Source organism: Pipistrellus hanaki, assembly GCF_964339955.1.
Source record: "Pipistrellus hanaki genome assembly, chromosome: 7".
Taxonomy (NCBI): Eukaryota; Metazoa; Chordata; class Mammalia; order Chiroptera; family Vespertilionidae; genus Pipistrellus; species Pipistrellus hanaki.
In genome coordinates, this window is record NC_140509.1 from 10,661,579 (window position 1) to 10,680,700 (window position 19,122).

A 19,122-nucleotide genomic window follows, 5' to 3' on the forward strand; every position below is an offset into this window, starting at 1 on the left:
GTGCTTTAAACAATTCTTGAGAGTTGTCTGGTTCCCAGATGGGGTTCCCCTCTGGGTCCCATCTCCCTTCTCCCTGTTCTGAGTCTCAGCTCCAGAGGAGACACAGGTCACCAGATGGGGGGCCAACAGACATGGGCTCAGTGAGGGCAGGAGTAATTGCATGTGGGGCTTCTACAGTGAGCTTCCTCCCCTACCACTCCTTCCTCCCCTACCACCCCTTCTTCTCTGTTGTGAGGCCCTGGCCTGCATTGGCCCATTTAACCCACAGCAGCCCACACTGAAGCCTGATGCGGGAGGAGTAGGCCTGGCCCAGCTGAGGGGGAGGTGCTGGTGAGGGGCACTGGCCAGCACCCCAGAAACTTTACCCCCAGGTGAACTCCTGAGGTTCTCTGGGGAAAACCTAACACCTGACCCAGTGTTTTTGGTGACCTTAGTCAGTCTGCTCAAGAGCAGAGATGCCTGGATTAACCACTATTTCACCTGATCAGTGCCCCCCAAAAAAGTAGAAACAAGAATTCGCTGTTCCCAGAGATCTGCCGATTCCCTCTCTTGTCTCCTCTGCCTTCAGTCCCAGTGTCGTCTTTCTCAGCTGACAACGTCTTTCTCTGCTGGCCGCCCCTTGCTCCGGAAGTACTGTGTACAGATGAACTCTGACTCCGACAGCGGCTTTGGCCTCTGGGAAAGCCCATAGGCCTCCCACAGTTCATTAGGCACAGGGGGTCCACGGAGTCCTCCCCGTGAACTGTGGAAACCCTGCTCCGTGGGCCTGGGGGACTGTGAGCGGTGGGCAGGCCCTGAGCCTCCAAAACAGCACACAGATGGCAGGAAATGGAGGCTGCGGCCTCTCTTTACGGAGGACACTCACATGCACCTCAGCCCTCACCCATGGCAGCGCCATGCCCCTGTGGGTGAGTGGCAACATGATATGGGGCAGCTGCTGGGCCCCTGTGAGATGAAAACACAGATGCTATGTGTGCTTTATTCCCCATCCTGTCCCCAATCCCGTCCCAGTGCTGCTAGGAAACAGGGAGTTCGTAAAACCCATCGTTTCCTCTGAACTGGGCGGGTGAGCCAGACCTGGGACCACGGTTGGTGTCAATGAACTCATTAACTGTCTCTGAGTTCTCACCGCCACCCCCCCCCCCCAACCTTTACAGACAAGGAAACTGAGGCCCAGGAAGGTCAAATAACTTGCCTACCATCACACAGCCAGTAAGTAGCAGAGATAGGCTGGAGACCCGCTTACACTGCCTCTAGGGGTTGGGGGTAGGGTGGACAGTGGGAAGGACATGGTCACTTTATTAAGAGCCTGGGGACCCACACCTGCTGCAGGGGCCAATGGAACAGTGAGAGGAAGCAGCCTGGTAGCTAAGGGGCAGGGGGTGAGGACGAGAGCCCCACTACACACCAGGTGCAGGGGAAGACTGAGAGAATACTCCAGCTGCTGAGAGAATACTCCAGGGAGAGGGGGAAGGGGGAGGCCCTACGGACGGCCTGGAATCCCGGGGAGAATTGTCATCAGTGGGTCTCAGGCTGGGTGGGTGTCACAAGTGAGGGGCAGGCCTGGAAGGGAGGCTGAGGTTGAGACAGCCAGGTCGGGGCCAGGGGACTGTGGAATGGTGGACTCTGGCTGCAGCTGAGTGTCTGGCTGAGAACCCAGAAAAGCCCTCCTGGTTCAGGACAAGACGGGGTTCGCCTCTGCCTCCATGGCACCGTGTGATTGTGGTTGAGGACCGGGTGGCAAGGAGAACCCCTGTGCTGGCCACATTTCAGTCCAGACACGCGCTGTGCGAGCCTGGCCCTGAACCGCTCTCACGGTTCTGATCTCCATGACTTCGAATTCACGTGCAGTAACCGGTCCTCCACACATCCATCCAGACCACATTCCCTAAAGGCACATCGGACTGTGTCCCTCTGGCTTAAGACCTTGCCGGCTCCCGGCCGACCTCCCCGCCAGGCCTAAGCTCCTCAGCCTGGCTTGCAGGCCGTCCCTGGCTGGGCTCTGCCTTCCTGTGCCACCACTCAGCTCCCCTGCCCTGGCCTCAGCCCCGGTGATCGCTCTTCAAGGATGCCCTCGGCAGGGCCTTCCCAGCTGTATGTGCTTGGAGTACACCCGCCTTTCCCCGTCTCCAGGGTCTCAAAGCTGGAATGGGGATCCCCAGAGAGCTTTAAAACCCCAGTGCGGGCCACACCCAGAACATTAAACCGGACTCTGCCGGGCCAGCAACCGGTGGTTTTTAAAGCTCCCCAGGTGATTGCCATGTGCAGCCAGGGCTGAGAACCACTGTTCCCTTTAACCAGCCTGGACCTACTCCCCTGAAGATCCAGCCCAGGTGTCTCATTCATCATCAGATATGTATTGAGGCGGGCACTATTCCAAGCACTGGTATACCATAATGACAGCTAATACTTATTGGCACTTGACCTGTGCCAGACACTGCTGTGTGTGCTTTACACATATTAACTCATTAAACCGGAGCAGCATCCCTGTGGAGTAGGTACTATGATGTCCCCATTTTACACTCTGGGAAACCGAGGCGCAGAGAGGTGAAGGGACTTCCCTAGGGTCACACAGCGGGTGAGCACTACAGTGGGACTTGCATGCCGACTCCAGCAACAGTCTGCGCTTGTGACCCCTGCCCAGCCCTGCCTCACAGGACTCACAGGAGAGAAGCAATGAACAAACGAGATGGGGGAGGAGGGGAAATGGAGAACAAAGAGCCCCCTGAGTGAGGACAGCAAGGGCCACCAAGGCAATGCTTCAGCTGACTCCGGAAGGATGAGGAGCTCCCACCAGGCACTGGGGTGGGGGTGGGGGATGGTGTTCCAGCTGGAGGCCCAGTGAATTCCAAGGTCCAGAGGTGAGAATTCTGGGATGTGCTCTAGGAACTGTGGCCACTCTAGTGAGGGTGGGGCGAGGGCACAGACAACAGAATGAAGCTGTTGGGGACAGCGCCGTGCAGGGACTTTATCCTGAGAGCAGTGGCATCTTCAGCAAGACATGCACAGTGTCTGTGGGAGGGTGAGCTAGAGAAGCTAGGGAGGCAGGGCCAGGAGGCTGCTGCAGCCTTGTTGCAAGAGGTGCCTGCAGTGAGCTGGAGAGAATTGCCTTCTCCGGGAAGCCCGCCGGTGCCTCACCTCCCATTGTCACCAGCATGGTGCATTGTAATTGCCTGTGTACTCCTTGGCCACCCCCACAGACTGGGAGCACCTTGAGGTCAGGGTCCAGGTCACTGGCCTCTGAACCCAGCAGCTAACCAATTCTAGGTGCTCAGCGAATGCCTGCTTCCTGCAGGTGAGCTGAACAGAGGCAGAGGCAGCATCTTGCAGAATTCTGAATTAAGGAGGAAACTAGAAGTCCTTCTGCCCACCTTCCCTCCATAGAGCTGCGGATCTCATAGACCTTGGCCAGAAGGAAGAGTGTTGCACACTCCCCCCTGAGCAGAGCCCTTCATCCTCCCCTTCTCCCTGCATCGTGGCTGAGTGCCCGCCACCTCAGTTGGGAGAGCCATAGGTAACCTGTGGCAGCCAAGCCCCAGCCCTCCCCCTTTTCCCCTAGCAAACCCCATTAGACAGGGCAATGGGGAGAGAAGTGGCTTAGCCCAGAGCCCCCTGAAATAGCAGAACCCGGGATTCCAGGCCTGAAATAGCCCAGGTATCTAGCTGGCAGTGTGGGCACCTGCCGCTGCTCCGGGTCTCTGACAGTGAGGACAGGGCCAGGTCTGGCCTTGGAGCTCCTTGGTGGTCCTTCTGCTGTCATCATCACCACCGGGTGAGCCCCAAAGCCATGTGCTGGCCCGCCTCCATCTCAATGACCGGAGGGCAGAACCAGCAGGGTGGGAAGCACAGGGGGTTCACACAAGCACCATGGACAGTTGGTGGCAGAAATGGCTGGGCACCCAGGTTTCTGGACAGCCAGGCCAGTTTCTCCACGGCGCTGCCTCCCTCACTGCATCTCTAGGACCGTCTCTCTTTGGCGGCCCAGAGTCCAAAGCCCCTGGACTGGAAGAGCCACTGTCTCAGGGAAAGGCACCAGCCAGGTCCTCCAGGGGCGGCACTGGCCCCTCCTCACTGGCAGAGGCCCATCGCCATTCACAGTTGGCGTCACGGTGGTGGTTGAGGTGTGGACCTGAATCCAGCTGTGTGGTCCCGGACAAATAAACTCTCTCTTCCTCAGTTTCCTCACTATGGAATCAAAATGGTAGTGGCAATTTTGTGCCACTAGCATCATCACGGACATTTACTGAGTTAGCATGGAAGTTTTTAGGACAGTTAATCGCAGACAATTAAGTGCTTTGTTCATACAAATATTAGTGAGAACTTCCTAGGTCAGCGTCAAGGGACTTGGGGCACTAAGTGAGCCTGGGCTATTCATCAAATTCACTCCATGCCTCAGTTTCCCCAGCTGTAAAATGAGGGAGTAATTCATCCCTATGAGTGTCTTAAAGATAACCAAGAAATGCAAAGAACTATGAAAAGAATTTGAAAGTTAAAAAGAAAAAGTACTGCCCTGGCCAGTGTGGCTCCGTTGGTTGGGTAGACTCTAGTGCACCAAAAGATTGCTGGTTCCATTCCCAGTAAGGGCACATGCCCCGGTTGAGGGCTCAATCCCCAATAGAGGGCATGCAGGAGGCAGCCAATCAAGGTTTTGCTCTCACCTGGGTGTTTCTCTTCTCCCTCTCTCTCTCAAAAAAAAAAGAAAAAAAAAAGAAAGAAAGAAAAGAAAAAAAAAGAAAACTCAATAAATTTTTAAAAAGAAAAGAAAAAGTACCTTACAAGTAGGATGCTGATGGGCAGGTAACCCCACAGCAGATAAAGAGCCCCATAAAACACCCCTGAACCAACAGCTGCCTGGGTTTTATGGGCCCCGGGGCCCAGGCCACCGTCCTGAACATCATTCAGAATTTATGGACTCTTGTCACCGTGCTTCCCAACTCTTTTATTCAGTCACCTTAGAAACAAGCGTGGTATCCACGGAGCCTTTGCTGCCCTTCCAGGGAAATGGCGCCACTCCTGCCTTCCACCCCGCCTGGTGGGAGGCGGGAACTCTGGCTGGCAGGTGCATCCACTCTGCCACCAGTTGCCTCCGCTCCCTCTCTCTGCAGGACAACTAGACAATGACAGCTAGATCAAAGGAAGCCTCAGAGCCCACGCGGAACCAGCCCTCTGTCCCTGGGACCCAGTCATCACTGGGACCTCAGGCATCGAGAAATTTGTACAGGACTGGGTGGGGCTGGGGGAGCCTTGCCCTAGTCATCAAGGAAGGAATGCAGAGAGCAGCATCAGCTTGGACCCTGATGAACTCTCATCCGTTTACAAGCTGTGTGACATTAGCTACACACCCTGGCCTTGCTGAGCGTGAGTTTTTGGACCTGTAAGGATTTGCCCTGCCTGCCCTGTAGGCCACTGGGATGAAGAGATGAGACCTGTTCTCAAGGATCAGGTTCAAGGGGAGCTGCAGCAGAGGGGCCAGGAGTGTGGGGAGCTGGCACCAGAAGGCCTGGGCTCAAGTCCCAGTTCCGTTTCTTCTTGGCTGGATGACCCACAGCCAGTTCCTTTACCCTCTGTGCCTCCGGTTCCTCCTTGGTAAACCTGGCTAGCAATTGTAACTCACAAAGTTTCATGAGAATGAACCAGGATGTCCTCTCTAAAGCTTGCGGGGCTCAGCAAATGTGAGGGACCGTCCCCGAGGGGGAGTCCAGAGTGGTGGTGAAGGGCATGGCAGTGGGAATCGGACACAGCTGGGCTCCAATCCCAGCTCAGCCTGCGGTTTCTGTGGGACCTCAGTAGAGTAACCAATGCATCTCAATGGCCTGGGACTTACCTAATTTTAAAACCCGGAGCTCTGCATTCCAGAAGTCCCCTCAGTCCCTAGACCCAGTGCAAACGCCATTGCTGTTCTGAGCTGTGCTCCGCATCTGCACAGAGGCAGGGCAGCGACTTCACAAAGGCAGCAGGGGAAGGCGTGAGAGGATGCCTGGGGATCACAGCACCAGTGACCCTAAAGGACACATTCCCCGCCAGGCCCTGCAGTGCTTGGTAGATAGCCCCTCATTTCATACTCACGACAACCCCAGGGTTAGGACTGGTGTTGGCTCAAAGGAGAAAACTGAGGCTCCGAAAGAAGTGACCTGCCCAAGTTCACACAGCTCATAAGTGGCCTGCTGTGCCCCTGGGAGCCAGGCTGGGCTTGGATATGGGCCGAAACCCAAAGGGCAAGGGGAACTGCACAAAGGCCGTCGCGTGGGGCCCCGTGGAGGTTAAGACAGCAGCCTCCTTCCAGGGGCACAGGGAAGATGGAGGACAGCTAGCCATTGAGTCACCCAGTCAGGGCTCCCACAACCCCTGCTCTGTGTCTGCCCTTCTGCCCTCACCTGGGGGCCAAACTGCAGTAATCGGGGTTCTAGTCAGCTCCCAGGAACACGGTCCCCCACTCTGGGGCATCTCCAGCTAATGCAAGGTCGCTTTTGTCTTTTCCTCACAGGCAGTGGAACCATCACAGAAATGAAGGGTGTGCAAGGACAAGAGTGCCCCCTGCAACACTGTGTCCCCACTCTTTCACCCTGACTCCCACTCAGCAAGCACAGGTGACAGCTCACATCTTGGTCAAGAGCATGTGCTCAAAACCAGGCTGCTTGGGTTTGAACCTAAGCTCTGCCCTCTAGAAAGCTGTGTGACCTTGAGCAAGCTACTTAACTTCTCTGGGCCTCCATCTGCTCGTCTGTAGAATGACCTGAGGACAGCGCCCACCCCTTGGATGACAGATGTGGATGCAACAAGCACATCAAGCTTACCTTAGAATGGTGCTGGGCCAGCCATCAGCATTCTGTACCCAGCAGCCATTACCCTAATGGTGTAATAGAACTCAATCCAAGCATGACCTGGTCACTCCATTAGCCTCTCTCGACTCCAGGGCCCCCACCTTTAAATGGAGACCACGCTACTTCCTCACTGTCAGGAGGTCCAAAGTAGATCAACACGACTGGGCGTCAAGCTTCCAACACTAACAAGCGCCAAACATACATAGAAGGAGTGGATATAATGCACACGCTAATAGCTATGAGGTAATATACACATAATACTACAGGGTAACACAATTCACTGTAACATAATACTCTGCATTAAAAGCTGAATTGAGGGAGGGACAAGACGGATGGAGAAAGAGGAGGAGAGGCCAAGAAAGGCCGAGCGAGACAGGGATGGCGAGGGAGGGCTGAGCTTCCAGAGCAGGGAATCAATGCCATACTGTAATTTAAAAAGCAATATACAGTAAATATCGGCCCGCGCCACAGAGCAGCTGCATCGTGGGGGACCCTCCCGAGATAACACACACCAAGAGGGGCCAGCCACCAGCCCCCCTCTGGCCTCCCCATAACTCATAACCCGAGTCTTCCTGCACAGATTTATCCTGGAGCCGCGGTACCCACAGTGCCTCCCAATTATGTGCCATGTTTACGTGGCCTGTGATTTATGAACAGGCTGAGCACAGAGGCCTAGAAATGCTTGTCCCCTGAGGAGGGGCGCTGGGCTGGGGTTTTGTGTCTGGGGTGGCTGGGAGGCCAGGTTCCTGCAGGATCCCATCCCCAGCTCCCCTCCTATGGACTGTGCCCCATACTGGCCTCCATGACCTCCTGGTCTCCCATCCCCTCCTCGAGGTCACACACCCACCCCTTTCATCACCCTCTGTCTCCCCTTAGACACTTACCCCTAAGTCATTCCTGCACCCACTTCCCCAGGGTTCCTGAAACCCCACCCACAAGCGCTCCCTCCACGTCTGCTTTCTCCCCACCCCAGGTCTGAGGTCGTCACCCCCTCTTCCGTGTCCTGGCCCAAGGCCCATGTTCTCGCCCTGGATGCTCTCCCAGCTCCTGCAACCAAAAGATCCAGAAGGCCCTTCTTCCCACCACCAGCACTAGCCGTGGGGATTGGGGGGCAGGCGGGTGGCCGGGGGGAGAGGAAGAGGGAGAATGCTGGAGTCATGGCCAGAGGCATGTCTTTCTAGCCTTCTCTCCACCAGGCTGGGTCAGATGCTCCTTCCTTGTAGGAGAGTCCCCATCCAGGTCCCTCAGCCCCCTTAGAGCCCCTAGCCCAGTCCCACCCACCCCACCCATCCTACCCAGGATACTCAGGATGGCGTCAAAAGGATCCAAACCAGCATGCCCTGTGGCCCTGCCACCAGCCCCCAGACCCCACGTACCCTGTGCATAGACACAGCCTGCTCCCCCAGGCTGGCCACGTACACCCAGCCTAGTCACGCAGACCCAGGGGCTGAGTTGCTCACCCATCTTACTCAACACAAATAACGCCCAGGCGAGCCCATCAGCCACCTTCACCCAAACCCTCCTCCCCAAAACCCCCCACCCCCCAGAATGGCACTGGGTGAGCGTAAGGAATAATGAAAAACTCAAGTGGACCAGGAGCCACTTAGTAACCTCTGTGCCTCAGTTTCCCCCCATGTACAACAGACATAACAATAGTGTCCGTCTGTCCTGCCTGCCTTGCAGGATGTGAGCGGGGCAGGTGAGAGCAGGGAGGGAGCACTAGGAACCCACCCCCCCAGGTGGCTGTTTGAAAGGGGTGTCAGTAAAGCCAGTCCACAGCGGCTCCTCTCCACGCTTAGGTAAATACCACGGCCCTGGCCATGGGGAATGATGACAGCTCACACTTATGTGGCGTTCGCTGGAGCCGGGCACCGCTCCAAGCACTTGACACACAGAAATTCATTTGCTTCTCCTAACAACCCGCACCGTGGGTCCGGTGATTACCCCCATTTTGCAGCTGAAAAAAAAAAAGAGGCACATAGCAACCTACCCCCGTTCACAAACCAGGACAACCGAGCACAGAGTCAGTCCTGGGGAGGGGGCCCCGTGCACCCCTGCTCCCTGCAGAAGCATGTGAGTCCTGGGTACAGTGCCATGTTTATCTACTCTGTCCTCCTCTTGGACATCAACGTCCAAAGGACGAGAAGTGGGCCCTCCCTCATCAGACGGAAACTTCTTCAACGTAGGACTGCCTCGCCCATGTATGCCATGGCTTCCCCTGCCAGACATCGCACGCCCAGACTCACACCCATCTGAGGCCTGGGAACCGTCTTTTCCCCAGGCACTGGCCCTCATTTGTCACTTGCTTAGAAGCTGTGACTTGGGACAAAGGCTCTAGGATTTAGGTCTATTCCAGGATATCATCCCCTTGGCTCCCCTTCTCCCCAGCTCGGCCCCTGTGACGCAAGTAACCAGGCCTGAGGGAGATTAAAGTGGTCCTTTAGGGCCAGCTGTTCCTAAACTGGGACCACAAGCCCCTAATCTCCCCCAAATCTCTTCATCCCTCAGTTTCTATTTGGGTGAGATGGACAGATGTCAGTTTACTAGGGGTGAGGGAGAGATTTGGAAAAGCTGCTTGAAAGTGCCTTTCTCAAGTGGACTTTATCACCACCACCACCAACACCAGCATGCCCAGCTTTACCAGTGGCTAATCATGTGTGACCTCCAGCTGAGTCCTGAGCACACACACGTGCACACATGTGCACCGGAAATGCAGGTGAGGGAGGGCACCAGAAACAAGCCAGCGTCGGAACTCTTACCACCCCTCCACCCCTCCACCACGTCCTGGAGTGCACAAGAGAATAAATCAAGTGATCGATGAGACGGAGGGCTGTGTGCTCACAGGGACTGGGCTGGAGAGATGATTCATCTTTGCAGCATTTGGCCTGCTGGCGGCACACAGTAGGCATTCAATAACTGTTTGTTGAATTACACTGATCGGCGAGGACTGCTGGCCAGCCAGTCATGAAAGGGATGGATGAAGGAGCATGGGCTGGATCACCAAATCCTCAACTATCAGGCACTCCCGACCTTAACGCTTGAAGGGGTGGAGGGGAGATTTAGAATGAGCTAAAGGAGGCCTCACGCCCATGGCAGGCAGTAACGTATAGAACTCGGAGCTTCGGGAGGCCGGGAAGGCTGAGACCATGAAATGGTGTGAGTTGAGGCACATCCATGATGAACACACCTGCTGGGAAAAAGGTGGTCTTCACCCTGTGGGAATAGAGGTGGTCCTCACCCCGTGGGGATACAGATATCTTCACCCCATGGGGATACAGATGTCCTTGACCCTGGGAGGACAGAGATGGCCCAGTGTTCTCCTGCCCTCTTCCTCGGTGAAACCAGGCAGAATTGGGGCTGGAACACCCATGGGGTCTAGGGTGGCACTTCTCCATTGCTGGAGGTTTGATGCAATTCAAAGCTCCTGAGAGCAGAGAGGCACGAAGGAATGGTCGCCACAGCCACACGCGTGCACACAGGTCCCGGCAGAGGACAGGAGTGGTCAACTCCATCTCACTTTGTGACTCGGACCCGTTTCCCATCTTTCACACAGCGACAAGAGAGGCCATGCCTGTCACCCAGGGCTGTTCGGCAGCAAGTGGCGAATGACTGTGCTATGACACCAGCTGCTGTGAGGAGACCCTCTGGATGGGTCAGAAGTCCAGGTTCTCCTGGCTCTGCTACCTATATGGCCTTTCTTAACCTGAGCTGGTTTCTCAGCCAGACAGGGAGGAGGCCAAAGCTGTGTCCACTGAGCTTGGAGCTACAGGACCACAGGAGAGCACGCACAGAAACGCTCCGTAAGGTGCTCAGTGCTCTGCAATGATATGGCAGCCTGCGCTTTTTTTCAGCATGAAGCCGAGGAAGTGTACAAGACTGCGTGCTAGTTATGTCTATGCATGTGAGAGCATAAGTATGGCTGTGAAGATGTGTGTATGCGAGTCTGAATCCATGAGTGCATGTACATGTGTATGCATGTATGTGTGTGTCAGATGCAGGTATTTATGCATGTGCATACGTGTGTTTGTGGGTGTAAGTATAGGGGTGTGCACATGTGGATACCTGTGTAAGTATGTATATGTGTGTGCATGCAAGTGAGAGTATGTTTATAAAGTGATGACATGTGATGTGCATATGTTTGTGCATGTTAGAGGGTATACCTGTGTACACATGCGTGATTGTGTAGAATTGTGCATATGTGCTCATGCATGTGTTGGGGTGTAGGAGAAAGGAAACACCCCCCTTCACACTGCAGCTCTGGGATCCTAGTCATTCAAAACTGAACCTAGCACAGGGGTTTGTTACAGGGTGTGAGGAAGGTTAAGGGCACTCAGAGCATCAAGCAGAGGGAGGGGCAGGCCAGCGAGCAGGATGAGGAGAGGGGACAAGTCACTTCCAGGGCCTGGATGGTTTAGCAGATTTATCTATACTCAGGCTGGTGCATGGACTTCTAAATCAAAGCACCAGACACAGCACAGGAAGGGACCTGAGAGAGCACTCAGACCCTGTGTACAGGTTAGGGCAGCAAGGGGGAGGGGCTGGCCCACGTCACCCTGCAACTTCCCAGCACAGCTGCAAGGAGAACTCATTCTGGGTTCCCCAGCACCCCAGCGAGTCCTCAGAGCCAGCCCCAGTGCCTGGTGTGTACAAGTCCCTCTAGCTTTTACCTCCACGACCCCAGTACCCACACTCCCTCCTCCTGCCTCTGGATGACCTGCCTAGGTATTATTATAGTGGCTTCTTTAAGGGGAACATTGAGTCAAGAGATGAACTTTGCCCACCCAGGAATCTTCAGTATCTGTGATGACAGGGCCTCATCTCACAGCCCATGTTGGCCATTTGCAGGGGTTCCCAGGAGCTCAGGAAGCCAGGCATGCTTCTACCCGCATTGCCATCTCCCTGGGCCCATCTCTCTCTCGGCACTCAGATCCAAGCCAGAACCTGAGCCTCACTCACTCCCCAAGCTCCTCCAAGTCCTGCAGGCTGAGTGACACTCATTTTGGGTGCCAGAGGGAGTCATGTAAGAGTAAGATCCAATTTACTCTGAAGTTGGCACTTGCACAGACACCCCACTTTAGCTGGGGACCACAGTACACCCTTCGCTGGCTTATTTAGCCAAAGCAGGGAACAGATCAGGAGGGTAGCTGGGAAGGATAGACCAGCTTTGCAGAAAAGGAACAGGAAGGAGTCCTGGGGAAGGGAGATGGGAAGACCAAGAGACTTAGCATCGCCCTGAAGTGTATTAGAGGCCTGGGCTATGGTGAGACGAGGGCTGCTCCTTGTGGCCTAGACTGAATGGGGTCGAGGAAGGGCCGTGTGGAAGGGAGGCGGCCCCAGAGGGAAATGCAGAGGGGAGAGCGGTTGAGAGAGATTCGTCCCTCTGCTTCTCGTGTTGTGTCTGGGCAGACTGACTGTGGCTTAGCTGCCGCCCCTGGGTGAGTTAATGTAGGACATGCCGATAATAAATGCACTGAACTCCGAGGAGCCCAGTTTGGGGACTCTGCAGTCTCTCATGTTTCAGGGCTGCCCAGCTGATGCAGGACTGCCGCCAGGAGACCCAGGCTCTCCTGCAGACAGCCCCAAGCAGACCGAGAAATTGCAAGAGCCCATTTTATTGCTTAATCCAGTTTGAAACACCTCCATCTTGCCTCCATAATGCCAGTCTACCCCTCAGGTTGGTCTGCAACCCAGTAGCCTTGGCCTTGGGGGATATTTGAGAGAGTGGGCCCAGATCCACCCAAGTCAAAGATGCCCCGTGTCCTGCTGCTTGTAAGCAAGGCCACACACAGCCTGGTATCTCCTCTGCAGGATCTCTTCCCCCGCCCCGCCCCCCCCCCCCACACACACACACACAAAACCTGTAGCTACAAGGCCAGAAAACCACCCAGGAAAGAACAAAGACTAGTAGATTTCAACAGGTGTGGACAGGGGCACTGCCCAAACCTGCTTAGTGCTCTTGGACTCAGTGGTTCAACAAGCCGATAACCCAGCACACAGCTGTCTCAGGCCTGGACTCTCACCCCTTTTCCTTTGGTCCTAGCCTGTTCTGGGGCCGTGCATCCCTCCTGCCCCTGCTGTGATAAAATGGAACTGCTCCTGAAGGTCTGGGGAGGGATGGGTTTTGCATCACTGGCCTCCTCCCGGCAATGCCAATGCTGCCAGGCCATGGACCACACTCGGGGTATGGACATGCCGGAGTGGACTTGTCCCCCTCACCATCTCCTGGATTCTCCCTGACTTGTGCGTCCACCTTCCTTTCTAATCCTAACCTGTTAAAGCACACATTCTCAACGGAGGCAACAGCGCCCCCCAGGGGCAAACATTTGTTCTTGGCAGGGGTGGAAAACATCTTACTCTTGTATATGAAGCACAGAAACACATACATACATACACAGAGCTACCGTATACATGTGGTGTTTAAACTTTATGGAGGCTGCCATTAGGGGGAAAAGTGTCTAAAAAGACTCTCGTTGGTGGGAGCAATAGTGAAAAAAAGGCCAAGAGCCCATGGCCTAAAGAAAATGCCCTCTGCCTGCACTCGTACCAAATTTTCAATGATGGGCAGAGTCTGATCACAAAAGAAATGCGATATGTCAGTGTGTCCTTTCTAGTGGTCTGCTACCACCCCTGTTCCATAAGGCACAGGCCTTGGGGGTCACAGGTACAGGGTGAGGCAAACGTAGGCTTACAGTTACACGCACAAAACACAGTTTAAACTTGTCTTATTATTTACTCATTATTGTATTCTTTTCCACACAAATGATTGTGAGCCTACCTTTGCCCACCCTGTATCGCCCTGGGTGCTGAGGTTTGCTCAATGAGTGAAGCCCATTCTCACAGGCTGCCTGCCCTCACATCAACCTTGGCACATGGGCACGAGCGTCTTGATCCATCGGGAAGAAAACTAGACCTCGGCTGAGTAAAGAGATTTGCCTCCCACCCAAGACACACATGTGGGTTGGCGGAGGCAGGTCCCCTCTCACAGTCCAGTCCAGGGCTTGCCCCACTGTCCCATCTTCTGTCCTGTCCCTGAGGATGCTGCTGTTTGATGGGTGCTTTCAAACAGGTGGGCATGAGTGGGCAGGGCAGGCAGCGGAGATGCCGGGCTCTGCCAGGCTCTGTGATGGAGGCTCTAAGTTGCCTCCTCAGCCTGGCCAGGAGGCCAGCAGGCGTAGAGGAGCCGGTCCCAGCTGCCCACTGGCGCTCACTGACGGGGAGAGGCAGGACGGAGGAGTGAAGGAGCTTTGAATTCAGATGACATAGAATGCACCTTGGCTTTCTCATTGGTAAAATGAAGTAATAGCAGTGGCAATTTCACAGGACTGGGAAATAATAATGGAAAGTGCTTAGATGTGTGCCTGGCACATAATAAGCAATCAAGAAACTGTTTGTTTGAAGGAGCTGGTCTCAATAGCCTAAGACATTTCTGGAATATCCATCCTATTTGTTCAGTACCCCACCCCTAAAACTTCTCAGTGACATCTGAGAATTTGGAAGAAAACAAAATCTGCCCTGGCGGGTGGCTCAGTTGGTGAGAGCCTCATCCCATGCACTGAAAAGGTTACGGGTTTGATCTCCAGTTGGGGTGCATTTAGGAGGCTGCTGATAAATGTTTCTTTCTTTCTCCCCCCTCCCTTCATCGCTCTCTAAAAATCCATAAAAACATATCCTTGGGTGAGGATTAAAGAAAAAAGAAAACAAAATCTGCATTCCATGGACTTCTATTTCTGAAACCCTCACCTCCTCCAAGAAGCCCTCCTGATTACTCTCACCCTGAGCAATCTAGACATGGCTACTCTCCCTGGTCCCTCTCTCCAACCTGACTGCCTACTTTCTGAAAATACCTTTTCTTCTGCCTTCCCATTGTGGTTAGACCTCCCTCTCCACCCCAGTTCCAGTCGGGTCATTAGCCAGACCCTGCTAAGTACATGTGTAGGTGTGAGCTCCTCTCCCTGACTGGCTGTGCTCCCCACCTCTACAGAGGGGACCCAGGTCCCACCACAGGCCCTGCACAGACCAGGCCTGGACCTGAGACCACCCTGTGAGGCCACTCTTGGTGCAGGAGGAGGCGGAGGCAGAGAGGAGGAGGCCGAGGCTGGATTCTGGGGGATATTTCACACTCCAGCTTCAGACGGAGAAGGGTGACAGATGACGCTTGTAAAGCACAGAGCCGGAGCACACCGAGCAAATGTGCAGGAGGCTGTAAAACCCTGGAGCAAACAAGAGAGAGGCGAGGAGGCAGGTGCCACGGCCCTGGAGGTGAAATTTGCTTCCGAAATATGAGTTCCTGAAGTTTTCCGGAGGGCTTCCTGGAGCCTTTACAGGACCAGCTTAAATGTGATGGCATCAAACCACCCCCCGCCCCCCCGGCAGCTCTGAAGATAGAGGAGCTGGGGCACTGTCCTCTGAGTCTCTGAGTGCCTCTCCCTCTCTCTCAGGCCCCCCCCCCCCAACCCAAAACTCCTCCACGTCTGAACAGGAGGGGGGGTGGTGCCAGGACAAACACAGAGCCACAGCACATCTCCAAGGCATGTGCTGCCATTTCCTTTCATATATGAAAACACCAAAGCTCCAGGGTCAACAAACAAAGATGTGGCAGAGCCAGAATTTGAACCCAGGCCCTCCGACTGAGACCCCATGCCATTATGTTACAACTCTATCCCTTCATATAAATGGGACCTTAAACCCACAGCCATGCCCAAAGGAAAACCGTGAAACTCCCACGTGATGGTTGCTTCTGTCCAGGGCCAATGGCCGATGGCACTTGGCTGTCTCGGGTTGTTTTTTTTGTTCTGACTCTGCTTTCAGGCTAGCAGCCTCCCCATCAGAATGGGGAAGCCAGGAACAGCTCATTGCTACGCAGGACAGGGCACTTTCTGAAGGAGAGCAGACCCTGCTGCACCCCACAGGCTGGAGACACTTGGCAAGCCTGGCGCTGGGTCCGAGCCCCGTCCCCGATTTCACCTCAGAGCTGCAGCCCCAACAAGGGACTGGGTGGCCAAGGGCGGCCTGGTTCTCCCAGTGGCCCCACCTACCTCGTCTGCATTTCTCTCCCATCCTCCCTCCTTCTCCCCTCAGTGCTGCGTTCTGGAAGCTGTCTGCCCACACGCCCACCTTCACATTTCTGGGTCTGAGGAAGGAACCGGAACCTCAGAGAAGCCAGGAGCCGAGCCCCAGTGCCCTCGGAAGGCACCTAGTCCAGCCGCACCTCCCTGAGAAGTGCTGCCAAGAGGCTGGAACGGAAATGCCAAGTTTGCTCTTTGTATTCCCCGGGGTGAGGGCAGGAAGATAAGTAATTACATTCCTGGGCAGGAATTAGACCAGAAACTCTAAATTGAGGGCTGGGCAGGGGCCTGAGAAGAAGCATGTGAGGAGGCTCAGGAGAGAGGAACTCAGCACTCGGGCCCGACTCAGAGGGAGAGACAGCATTTCAGCATCGGCAGATGGGCCGGAGCTGCCCGGTGGTCCCCAGCAGCTCGGCTTCAAGTGCAGGCCCTCCCTGAGCAACCCCGGCCCCCTTCAGCCTCACGAGGAGCTGGCTGTTCCCATAAGCTCCTTGCAGAGGGCAGCAACCTGCCGAGGGCACAAGCCCAAGAAGCAAGAGCGTTCTTAGCTTCCAGCATCTCCACAACCCCCACCTCAGCCTCCCCATCGCGAGTTCCAAACCAGCCCCCAGCCACCTAGACCCTCCACCAGGTCCCTGGGAACTTCACAGCCCTGATGAGACTGGCATCAACCTTCCTGGCAGCTCCCTAGCCTTGCTCCTCCCCTACTGTGGGGGGCCAAATTCTTGAAACCACCCCTCCCCCCAGCCCGCAAGGCCAATCAGCCCCATGCAGCCTCAGAGGCCCCCCCCCCCCATCTCACACACACACACACACACACTGGGGCAGGGAAGAGAGTCAGTTTCCACAGCCATGCCTGCAACTCCAGCTCAGAGTGCCAGCTCCCAGCAGCTCCCTCTCCCTGCTGGTCTGTGGGCATCACCCCTCCCCGCGCTTTGGTGTTGGCTGCTCGGTTGCTGCTGCCTTGGCTTGGGCCCCCTGCTCTTTCTCTCCCGGGCCCTGGTTCTCAGGGGCTCTGTCTCCCTGGAACTCACTGCCTATGTCCTTTGTGCTGAGTGACAGGGAGACTGGCAGGACGCCTCCCTGTCACTGCCTGGGGTCTGTGCGGAGCCAGGCACTGCTGGTTTCTGAGCTCGCCATGGGCTCCCTTCCCACTGCCCAGGCTGACCTCCAAACCAGGGTAGGGCTGGGTGGGAGTCGGACCTACCAATCAGGCTCTGCTGATGCCAGTTTCCATATTGCTTCATCATGCCATCCTGATGCCCCAAGCCGTGCACACACATTCCCCCTGACCTCCCGGCTGCTTCTGCCTGACACCAGGAGAGGGTCCCTGAGTCTGCCAGACCTGTCACCCCAAACTGCAAGGATGCCTTCTTTCCCTCCAGGAGCCCTGAATCTGCCCCCACCCTAGGCTGGGCTCTACCCCACCCACCCAGCCCACAGGGCGCAGGGAGCCCAGGCGTGGATTCAGCCCCCAACAATAGCTCTGGCCAGGCCTCGCGTGTGGAGAGATGCAACAGAGTGGTCTGGCGGCAAAGTTCTGCTGTTTCCATGTTTCTGTCTGTCTGGGCTCCGTCTCTCCCTCCTGCCCTCCGGCCCCACATGGACCGCTGCTCCCCCTGTTCCTCACCAGTTTCACCCCCACCATGGAAAACCAGAGATAAAGGGAAACCTCCCGCCATAAGGATGGGCGAAAGCGAGGAGGGTGTCCGCACCAGGGTCCCTGTGAGGGAGTCCAGCGAAAAAGAAACGGATGCAAAGTTCCCTGTCCCCCAAGTGCGTTCGGCCCCGCGCCCAGCTCCCACCGACACCGGATCACGGAGACCGCGGCTGCAGCGAGCACTCACCTGGGCGAGGCAGCGTCTACCCCCGGGAGGGAGGCGCCGAGGCCGGCTCCGCGGGGCGGCCGGGCTCCCCGGCTCCTCGGCCGCGCATCCTTCCCCGCCCGAGGCTGGAGCTCAGCCCGGGGCTCGGGGAACGCAGGCGGATGGTGGCCTCGGACGGACGTCCACGCCGGAGAGCCCTGAGCGGCTTATTCAGTTATATCCACGGCATGTCGCAAGCAGGGAGGAAAAAGCACAACTTGTCCTCTTCTCTTCCAGATTAAAAAAAAAAAAAAAGGCAAAAAGATATATAATCCCTCCCTAGGAAGTCGCTGTAGCCTGTCGGATTTTCCAGATCAAAGAGCCGCGGGCATTTGCAGGCACCTTGGGCATCTCGGAAGGTGGAAGGTGGGGTGTCTTCAAGTTCAGAGGAGCCAGCCAGCCAGCCGGGCTGCGTGTGTGTGTGTGAGTGTGTGTGTGTGTGTGTGTGTGTGTGTGAGAGAGAGAGAGAGAGAGAGAGAGAGAGAGAGAGAGAGAGAAAGGCACTCACAACCACACGCACACACAAACACACTTCCCCGCACTCCCCGCGTGCACACTGCCCCCCGCATGCGCGCGCACTCGCGCTCCTGATCACACACACACACACACACACACACACACACACACACACACGCACTCACACTCACACACACACTCACGCAGCGATCACACGCGCTGGTCCAGGAGGGAGCCGGCGGGCTGCGGAGGCAGCGGGGCCGGCGGTGGAGGAAGCCCGGCGGCCGTGCGCATGGTCCCCGCGGAGCTGTCGGGGCGGCCGCCCCCAGCGGCGGGCCGCGGAGCTGCAGGGCCGGGGAACCAGCCTCCGCGTCGCCCCGCGCACCCCCTTCAGCCCCAACCACCACTGCCTCCGAACCAGAGGGATCGCGGGCCGCAGCGGTGGCGTGCTGCGGAGACAGAGAGGCAGCGGGCTGGCCAGTAGAGGGGCGGGAGTGCCCGGGGCCGTGGCGCTGGGGTGAGGGGCCGCCGGCCGGGCTGGGGGCCCTGGGAGCCAGGAGTGAGGGCTCCGGGGCTCCGAGGCTCCGCGGCGAGGGCAGTCCCTGCGCAAGGGAGCCGGGCTGCCAGGCTGTGCCGCTGCAGCAGGCTCTGGTGCTGCCGCCTCACGTGTGGAGCGCGCGGTGCAGCCTTCAGCCCGCCGCCTGCCGGAGGAAAATGCACCCCTTGGCCTGGGCTGGGGATGGGGGCTGGGAGTCTGGACCCAGCTCTGATTCCCACACCCTAGGACATATCTAGGAAAACTGAGAGCCTGAAGAATGCACACACACACACACACACACACACACACACACACACTAAGACTTCACTGGATTATGTGAGGTGTGCAGTGGTGCCAAAACCTTGTGCACATCCTTA

General features: G+C 56.3%; 1 protein-coding gene across 3 annotated transcripts in view; it reads right to left on the minus strand.

The window, feature by feature from the left end:
* Nucleotides 1-18,863, minus strand: part of LRFN2 (leucine rich repeat and fibronectin type III domain containing 2) — a 176,246-nt gene extending 157,383 nt beyond the window's left edge. For 2 of the 3 annotated variants that reach the window (XM_084890270.1, XM_084890271.1), the window contains exon 1: nucleotides 17,734-18,863. The gene's annotated coding sequence lies outside the window, so the exon portion shown is untranslated. Of the gene's footprint in view, nucleotides 1-10,059; nucleotides 10,150-17,733 lie in introns of those variants that run through there. The other variant, XM_084890272.1, reaches the window with a different exon arrangement.
* Between the last annotated feature and the right edge of the window lie 259 nt (nucleotides 18,864-19,122).